The sequence below is a fragment of the Petaurus breviceps genome, unplaced genomic scaffold (genome assembly GCF_028583685.1).
Source record: "Petaurus breviceps papuanus isolate PSGF00001 unplaced genomic scaffold, PetGlider_PUasm1.0 188, whole genome shotgun sequence".
NCBI classification, from domain to species: domain Eukaryota; kingdom Metazoa; phylum Chordata; class Mammalia; order Diprotodontia; family Petauridae; genus Petaurus; species Petaurus breviceps.
In genome coordinates this window covers 6,948,774-6,958,783 of record NW_027185804.1, presented here as the reverse complement: position 1 = coordinate 6,958,783, position 10,010 = coordinate 6,948,774, and the positions used below count along the sequence as shown (strand labels likewise).

Here is a 10,010-nt window from a genome sequence, read left to right as displayed (position 1 = left end):
CTCTCTCTCTCTCTCTCTCTCTCTCTCTCTCTCTCTCTCTCTCTCTCCTCTTTCTTCTCTCCTTTCTTCTCTCTCCTCTCTTTCTCTCTCTCTTTCACACACACACACACACACACACACACACACTGTCTTTCATTCCTTGCTGCTTGGGGTAGGGAAACAGCAACTGGGCCTTAGCAAACCTTGCCCCCCACCCCCACCCCCAAGGCGCGCTCGGTAGGGGGTAGAGGTAGGGGGGCTTGCAGGAACCGGTAGGAGAAAGCAAGGAAGAAAGGAGGCGGCGCGACCGTTTCAGTCTGCCCTGCTCTCCTTTCCGGGCTAGTAGCTGGACAGCTGGAAGGAGCGTGGAAGCCGGGAATCCCCCAGCCTGCGGCCCTGGGGGAGGGGCCTCGCAAGCCCGGCGTGAGTGACCGCCCCTCCCCTCCCCTCCCCTAGCCTTACCCCCTCTTTGCCCCTCAACTCTGCTCAGCCTCTGGCCCCCTACTCAGCCACTTGTGAATACTGATCTCCCAGGGGGGCGCAGGTGATGAATCTCGGAGCCCCTGGGATCTTGGGGCCCTGGGCATAGTCATGGACAGGCAACTAGGTTGGCAGCCTTGAAGTTGGAGCTGGTGTTGGAGCAGGACCCTGGAAGTGAGAGATCGGGAAGCGGCCGGCTGGGAAGAGCACGGGGGATCCTGGCCGGAGTTGAGGGGGGAAGGGGATCCTGAGGACCTCGAGCCTAGTGTGACTGCTTCCCTGCGCCTCCATGCCTGAATATGCCTGCCTATTTCTGTGTCAGTGTGTGTGTGTGTGTGTGTGTGTGTGTATGTGTGTGTGTGTGTGTGCGTGCGTGCGTGCGCGCGCCTGCCTATGTGTGCCTATGTGTGTCGAGGGGAGGCTTAAAGCATCCCTTTTCGTGAGCATTCCTGATGCGTGCTAGGCGGTGTCAGCTCTTCGTTCCCGGCTACTGGCTTCAAGGAAGGAGGATATTCTTGTCTCTTTGCTTGGGTTTTTTTGGCCAGGAGCTGGCTGGAAGATGCTTATGCCACCCCGGGTGGTGTGACAGCCTTTGGAGCCCGCCCTGCCCCCTGCCTGACAGGCTCATAACTGAGGACGGGCCGGACTGAGAGAGACAAGGAGGTGGGACGCTCCATACGGTCTCTCCCTCCCCCCCCCTCCCCCCCACTTCGTCGAGTGCCGGGCGTGCTTGAATTTTACACTCAAGCCATCCAGCAGCACCGGGCTCACCTGCTATCCCCACTCGAAGACTGAGTTAGGTCTGTCTTCTACCCGGCAGCCCCTGTGGTTGGAAAGGGGTGGAGAGGGGGCTCGGCCTTCTCCCTTTGGAAGGGAGCTTTCCACTTCAGTGTCTTCCCCAGGCCAGATCTTGCCGCTGACTGTTCAGGAGTCACAAAGAGTGTAGCTCTCTTTTTGCTGGGCAGATCTGTTAGAAACAACTGGCCTGAATCTGCAGCTCTCCACAGCACACCTGCCTTCTGTCCATTAACCAGGCCACGACAGAACGAGTCTTTTCTGCCTGTCAGAAGCCTGTTGCTGCTAAGTCTTACTTGAACTTTATCATCAGGTACATCTGGTTTCCAAAAATTACTTCTCAGTAGAAATGGAATTTTTGCCTCAGGGGCATTCAGAACTTTGTGAAATGAGGCTCACTGGTGGCCTGACTTGAACATTTCAAGTCTGCTTCCAGAAGTGTGCTTTTTATTTACAGATGTTTTCAGGAGAAATAATAGGGACGTCAGACTGAGCTGGGACCCTGGGGTGTAGTTTTAGGGGTCCTGAATAGAAAAGCTAAGGCCGACCACAAAGGTATTTTCCTTTCAAGCTATAATAGGGGAAAAAGGAGGCACCAAGAAAGCATGAGGTAGAAGTCATTGCTCAGGTTCAACGAGATAATGTTAATGGATGATGGGAAAAAGGCAGAGGTGCTGAACTCTGTATTTTATTTTTATTTGTTAAGGAGAATGAACTTTGGCCTAGAAAAGTTAGAACAAAATGGCAAATGAGGAGCTGAAACCCCCAATATGTAGGGATATAGTAGGAGATCACCCACCTGCCCTTAAGAGTCCACAATCAAGGTGGCTTTGCCGCTTGATACCTTCATGACCTTGGGCAAAGAAATCACTTAACCTCTTGGGCCCTCAGTTTCTTCATTTCTAAGGCTCCTTCCAACTCTAAATCTATAACCTATAACTACATCCCAGGGTACCAAAAATATTAGCAGCTGTGATTGCTGAGTTGCTACTGATTTGAAAGACCTTGGAGAACAGAAGAGGTGTGGCACAGGTCTCAAGAAGGACTACCATTTCAGTTTTTAAAAAGGGAAATAAAATGAAGCCTGAAGACCACAGATCTGTGAACTTGTCAAATGATTGGCAAAATTGTAGTTTGTGTTATTAAAGGATTGATTAGTAAAGGTCTAGAAAAGAAAGTAGCAACCACAACAAACCATATAACCATCCCTTGTGGTATTCTTGTGGAAAGGATGGAGAGATACGGGCCAGACGATAGTATCATTAGATGAATTCAGAGCTAGTTAGATGGCCAGATCCAAGGAGCAGTCATTTATGTTCTGGTGTTCAATTCTTTAGAACAACTTTAGTGGTGGACTCTAGAGATTGCTGCTTCATCCTGTGCTATTTGCCTCTTTCCTGATTGACTTGGATAAAGGAACAGATAGCATATTTTTCAGGCTTCCAGATGCATGCAAAAACAAATGCCAATTAGTGTGCAGAAAAATAGAAAAAAGAACCAAAACCAAAACCAACAGCCCTTACCAGAGTGATCTGGGTCAAGAAAAGGGTCCCTGGAACATTCCTCACAATGAAAGGTGGGCTTGATCAAAGTCTAAGCCTGATAATGGAAAGAGAGTCAGAGTGTTGAAACTGCTAGATGAGGCAAGCATCTTTCTGGAAAAGGTCTAGTGGCTCAAGGCTTCACCTCCCCCCCCCTTTAAACTTCTGCTACCAATCACTGTTAACAGAATTTTAAAGGTAATCTGGACAGGTCCTTAACCTGTGATTACCTGGAGCCACACAAAGCAGGCCAGAGACAGGAGTGCTGGAAACAAGTATCAATATAATCAATTACTTTCAAAGTGAGGAATGCTCTCTATGCTGGATTAAAGACACCGTTTATATACATATTTCTGTTTGGGACTTAGTGAAGAAAGTATCTGAGGAATATTTATACTAAAGAGGGATTGAACTTTTCCTGTTTGGCCTTGGATGCCAGAACCAGGAGTGATGGATGGAGACTGAGGAGAGGGAGATTTTGGCTTGATGGAAGGGAAAGCTTCTCAATAATTCAAGCCATAAAGATAAGTGTAATGCATTGCCTCGGGAGGTGGTGGGTTGGCATTCCTTGTCCTTCAACCAAAGACTGCTTGGGTATGGTGAAGAAGGCATTCTTGGTCAGGTAGGAGTTGGATTAGGTGGCCTCAGAGGTCTCATCCAGCTCTGAGTTTGAGAGTCTATCATTCTGTGATACTCCCATCCATTTCCCTTTGGTCAGAAAAAGAGGCAGGCGGAGTACAATACAAAGATTCTTCTGTGAGAACCAGATGTGCAGTTATTAGCTGTGAGCCATTTAGTGAATGTGCTGTTAAAATAGAGTAGGTTTTGTGTCTTTCTTTAAGAAAAACCCTGCAATTAGGCATTGTTCATAACCAAAAACCTGGGGGAGCCAACAAAGCAACAAGGCTTTACCTTTTTAAAGATAGAGGTTTGAAAGGGCATACTAAATCTCCCTGAGCACATTAGAGAATAAATGTCTTAAAGGACTCGATGAACCAGGCTTCAGGGATCAAGATTCTTCAGCTCAGCTCATCAATCAGTCAACAGACTTTTAAACAATTTGGTCTTGATTCAGGGAAGCCAATGAGTGGGTCCTTGACCAAGTTGGCTGATAGAGCTTGTTGGCAGTTCTCTTAGTTTATGTTGCTGAGTCAGGATTATTCTTGGTTTATAATCATCCTCCAATTAATATTCATGTAGCCTCAGAGCCTAGTTCAGTTTATCTAGAACCCACTGTGAGTGGTTCTGTGTATACAAAAACCAAAAGCAAAGCAGCCTGCTTCCAAGGGGCTTATATTCTAGGGGGGAAGATTTATGTGCAAAGTAATTGCAGGGGGTGAGTTGGAGGAATCAGAAAGACTTCTTGCAGGAGATGATACTTGAACTGAGCTTTAGAATTAGGATTTCAAAGAGGCAAATGTATGGAGGGAGAGCATTGCTGGCATGGGGCACAGAAACGGGAAAAGGAATGTTGTGTACAGGTGAGTTGGCCAATTTGGATGGAGTTATATGAAATATGTCTGGAAAGAAAAGTTGGAGCCAGATTGTGGAGTTCTTCAAAGGCCCAAGGTGTTGGTATTTATAGTAAAGGTAATAGTGATCCATTGACGTTTGTTGAATGGAAGAGTAGACATGATCAGACCTGTGCTTTAAGAATGCCTATACAGTACCTGAATAAACCAATTTGGTCTTGATCCAAAGGATGGGCTCTTGACCAACATGGCTGAGTGAGCTTGTTGACAGTTCTATTAGTTTATGCTACTGAGCCAGGATTATTTGTGGCTTATGATCATTCTACAAATAATATTCATGTGCCCTCAGAGTATAGTTCAGCCTGTATCAAAAATCACAAAACAATAACAATGCCGATTTAGAGCTAGTCATGACCATCATTTACAGCTGAGGAAACTGAGATCCAGAGACGTTACCAAGGAAATAACTTTTAACAACATGAAGTTTAAGGTTTGCAAATGACTTTATATACATTATCTCCTTTTAACCTCACAAAACCTCTGCGAAATAAGTTTTACAGATATTATCATCTCCATTTTTCAGATAAGAAAACTGGCTCAGAGGTTAAAGGGTAGGTAAGTGGGGTAGCAGAAAGAGCACTGAGCCTGGAGTCTGGAAGACTTGAGTTCAAAATCCAGCTTCAGATATTTAGTAGCTGTGTGACCCTGGGCAAGTCACTTGACCTTTGTTTGATTCAATTTCTTCATCTGTTCAATGGAGATGATAATAATAGCACCTGCTTCTTAGAATTGTTATGAGGACCAAATGAGATAATAATTGTAAAGTGCCTGGCACATGGTAAGCACTACATAAATGTTAGCTGTTATTATTGTTATTACAATGTGCCTTGCCCATGGTCACACAGTTAGGAGATTTTGGAGGAGGTATTGGAACCTGGCCAGGTCCAGTACACTGAAGTCACAAAGCTTCTCTTAAGGAGTAAAGTGGGAATTTTAACTAAGTTCCTCTGATTCCAAAGCAGTCTGGGCTGCCTCTCTGAAATGTCACCATACAGCCTAACGAATATGAATGGATAGCCCTTACAATTAGAAGCAACTTTGGAACCTTACTCACTCCAAGGTCTTCATTCAGTCAAAACTGAAAAGTATATTTTCCTCATGGGGGTTGCCCTAATATTTCATCTTAATTTGTTTTCTGCTTGAATGATTTAATTAGATGGTGTTTGGGAATCTCTAGGGAGTGTAAATTGCAGATCTTAAACTTTTTTTTGAATGAAATGGATTGGAAATGAGGGGGCTAACTTAAAAAAAATGTGCTTCTTACCTTGGTCCGGCTCTGAACAAAAATAAGGGTGAATAAAACATTGATTTTGGAGAAGAAAGATGAAGCCTTGTAAACAAAGCATACAGATGAGTTCAGAGGGGTGTCAAAGATGAGTTTACATTTTGGCACAGGGATTGAGAAGTTGTAGAGTGCAATTGTATAACCAGTTCAGCAAGCATATATTGTATCCATAGGCTCTGTACCATGTTAGTTACTGGGGATAAAAATATAAAAGTCAAGGACCCTGCTGTCAGGGAGTTTGAATACTCCTGAGGTAATTTTGAAAAAAATCAACGGTTATTTTTGGCTTGGGTATTTTAAACAAAGACTTTTTTTTTTTTTTTGCTTTTTGGAGGGCAATTGGGATTAAGTGACTTGCCCAAGGTCACACAGCTAGTGAGTATTAAGTGTCTGAGGCTACATTTGAAGTCAGGTCCTCCTGACTGCAGGGCTGGTGCTCTATTCACTTTGCAACCTAGCCGTAAACAAAGACTTTTTATGAGCATAACAATAGACATTTGATAAGAAGTATCTTATGGAAATAGGCAAGATCACACTTTTTTTTTTAAAGGGGAGGAAGTGGGAGACTTTGAGAAACAAGAAATTAAACATCCACAAAAGAAATTGAATTATTGAATGGATTATTTTCAAGCACATTTCTTTGAATATTGTAATTAATAGTGTGTTAGAGCATCTGATTGATTTCCAAATCCATTATCCTCCCTTATTGAATCGAGTTCATTCCAACAATAGGAAGAATGTATTATTAACAATTTTCATTTCATGAAAGTACATTAGACACATTATATGCACATTAATGTACATCCAATCAGTAATATCAGGTTGCTTGCCAAGATAACAGACTGTATGTGGTGTAAAAACTAGTCCCTTAAAAAATTTAGAAAATGGTCATGTATTATGTCTGAATCCCAAATTTGGAGCTCGAAGGAACCCCAGAGACTATCTATTCTGATACCCTTTATTTTACTGATGAGGCTGAGATGTGTGAGGTGAATTGCCTGAGGTACTCTAGGTAGGAAGTGGCAAAAATATTTGGTTTAAATCTGTAACTCAGAAGAGTAGTTTTTTCTTTCCTTGGTTAGCCTCAATGACCCTGTGTGTTCCACTTAAAAGTAACTCTTTCCCCAGGCAATCACCAGTATGAATAAGAAGGTCTAACTTCTATCAATAGCAAGAACATCTTCAAGATGAAGTATATGATGTTTGCTAAGTGCTTTGAGTTTATCAGAGGTGAGAATGTAATATAAATGTGAGCTGTTGTTATCCCTGTGAGTGAACAGCAATTGCAGGTAAAATTGCATTAGTAACAATGGAATTGATACTTGGAGACAGCACAGTAATAGAATTTAAGGTTGGATTGAGAAATTTATTAATAGACCAGGGCCATGTCTTGATGGAGCAGAAGGGGAAAAAAGCATGCAAGAAAAGGCAATCCAAAGATTTAAAAAGAAAAAAAAATCCTCAAGAAGTATGCTGCATTAAATAAATGAATTCAACATTATTTTCTACTCACTTGACATAAATTGTTACTTGCTCATGATACGTAGGTTGGTGTAGATTCTCTAGGAGAATTGGAAATGGAATGTTTAAAAAAAAACCCCTCCAATTCTGACATTCCTGTTTGAATAATAAGTAATAGCAGGCATTTATTTTGGTTCTTTAAAGTTTGCAGAGTGTTTCACGTATCTTATTTAAGGCTCAAAAGCCTATGAGGTAGGTGCTAGAAGTATTCTTATCCCCATTTCATAGATAGGAAACTGAGGTTTTTGCCCATGGCCCAGAACTAACCATTGGCATAGCCTTTATACGAACACCACTCCTCCTGACTTCAGGTCCGGTACTCTGTCCACTAAATCATGTTTTGATCACTTGAGTAGGCTCTATGCTTATTTTTATGAGATTATGGATTCTCTTTGTTACTTTCCAGTCATGTTTCTAAAGTCCTAGCTTCCACCTCTGACCCAGGACTCCAAGCTCCCACCTTGGGGTTCGGGGCTTCTAATATAAATAATCCCTGAGATGCACAACTCTCTTTCCCTACCTTTTCTTGTCATGTGGTTGGGGCTTTCTCCTCTTCAATTCCTTTTCCCTACTCATCTTGCAAGATGAAACAGTAAACCCCCACAGATGAGAGTCTCCTCAGGCAGTACATCACACTTGCCCTTTCAGTTTATAGTTCGCTCTCACTCTCTGAGTTTGTTTGTTGGACTGAGTCTTTCTTGGTGGGACATCTTATGCTTATCTTTGTTTTTCTCCTCTCCTCTCCCCTCACTCTCCGATCAGGTACCTTGATGTGAATTCTGCCTCTCAGTCTATCTACTACTTTGGCCAAATGGATGATTCCCAAATTTTCCTAGAATTCACCTCTAGAGCATTTCCGCCAGGAACTTTTCTGAAATAAGAACTCTCTGGTAATCATTAGGGTGGTGTCAGCTATAGATTGAGGGTTGTGGAGGCTGGGGCACCAGGGGCTTTAGAGTAGTGATCTTTGTTCAGGGGAGGGATATGGAGGCAGCATGGTATGATGAAAGGGGGGCTGGATTTGGATTCAAATGGCAGCTCTCCTACTTACTATGTTATGTTGACCAAATCATTTCACTTTCTCAGGGTCTCAGTTTCCCTAAAGTGTGAAATAATATAAAATTGAATATAAGGTCCTTGAGGGATGAGTCTTGTCTCACTTTTGTCTTTTTATCCTCAGGGTTTAGCACAATGCCAGGCACCGAGTAAATATCTAGTGAATCCTTGATTGATTAATTGGGAGGGTTTTTTTTTTTAATTTCCTTTCTTCTCTAAATCTGTGATCCTTTGAAACTCTATGCATTACTCTATGCATGAAAACCAGGGCAACCTCTGATCCCTTCCCTGGCGCCATATCAATAGTCAACAAGCATATTTAAGGGCCTAGCATGTGCCAAACATATCTGTTTCTGTTGCTTTTTGAATTCACCTTTGACTTAATTTCACCCTTTTAAAGAGAAGTTCTTGTCATTCACATTCATCAAGAATTACTACCTTCCTACCATTCTGAGGGGTCCTTAGAAGCCATGGAGTACAACTCTCTCATTTTTTTTAAGCAGCTGGGGTTAAGTAACTTGCTCAAAGTTACACGGCCAGCTATTTCTGGGTGTGGTGGTAAGTATCAGAGCCTAGATTTGATCCGAGGTCATCCCGACTCTGGGGCCAGGAGCTCTTACTCACTGCACCACCTGGCTGCCCCTAAGCAACTGGGGTTAAGTAACTTGCTCAAGGTTACACTGCCAGGTGTTTCTGGGTGGGTGCTAAGTGCCTGAGCTTGGATTCGATCCCAGGTTATCCCGACTCTAGGGCCGGTGCTCTTACTCACTGTGCTACCTGGCCACCCCCCAACTCCCTCATTGTACAAATGAAGAAACCAAGGCCCTAGCAGTTTTTGACTTCCTCAAGACCATAGAGGTAGTGACTATTGGAGGTGGAATCTGAATCCAAGTCTTCTGACTTTAGAGCTAAAACTTCCTCCTTTCCTCTTCTTCTGCCCCTTCCCTTCTCCTTTCTTTTCAGCCATTTGTTCAGGGCTGGTATGCATGTAGGCACTCAGGGTTTTTTGCCCCTTCTGTCAGAACCTCTTAGGGTTTGAAGAAGGAGAAAGCACAGTTACAGAAGAAAGCTTTAATAGAGTGGTTTTGGTCACAAAACATCAGCAGCTGTTTATTTGCTCAAAACAGTAGGAGTCCATATTAATAACCATGTGAATTATATGTGGGGAAGTGAAAAGTAAGCAAAAATCTTACCCTGGCCCCATAAATGGGGCTTTCTTCTTTTATTGAACTAATCTTTCTTCTAGTAGATGCTGGTGACATTTCCTATTATCCATGCAGAAGATCTGCCTTGATCTCCTACACTATACAAATCGTTTTGCCTTGCCTAGAACACAGCCCCCAAATGAAGGGGTTTCCAGGTTTCTCTTTATTGCAGTAATAAGGTTTTATATCTATGTGCTTCCTGTCTCAAAGGAACTCCACAGATAATGTGAACTCTCTCTAGTTAATCTCTCATATGCCCTCCTGATGGAGGGAGAACACCTTGGAGGAATCCCTAGAGCATGTGCTGAAAGGAACTGAAGAGTGGAGAGGCTGAGCTGGACTGGAGGTAAAGGGAAACAAAATACGGCATGAAATCTCAGCACCCAGAGCTGTCTAGGAGGGGGGTGGGCTGCTGTTAGTGAGGGAGGGCGTCACCTTTTATCCTGAGGTTTTATGTAGAGACTTCCTGGCCCCTTGTTGCCAAAGTTATAGCAGAGATTCTTGGCCAGATAGTTTCTGAGTTTCATTCCAGCTCGGAGTATCTGTGATCTTTGATCTTAACCACTCTATCGAAGTGTATGTGTGTGTGTGTGTGTGTGTGTGTGTGTGTGTGTGT

The 10,010-nt window shown here is 43.3% G+C and overlaps 1 protein-coding gene across 5 annotated transcripts in view; it reads left to right on the top strand.

The window, feature by feature from the left end:
• Positions 1-10,010, top strand: part of GALNT18 (polypeptide N-acetylgalactosaminyltransferase 18) — a 459,241-nt gene that overhangs the window by 1,366 nt on the left and 447,865 nt on the right. The window lies entirely within an intron of this gene.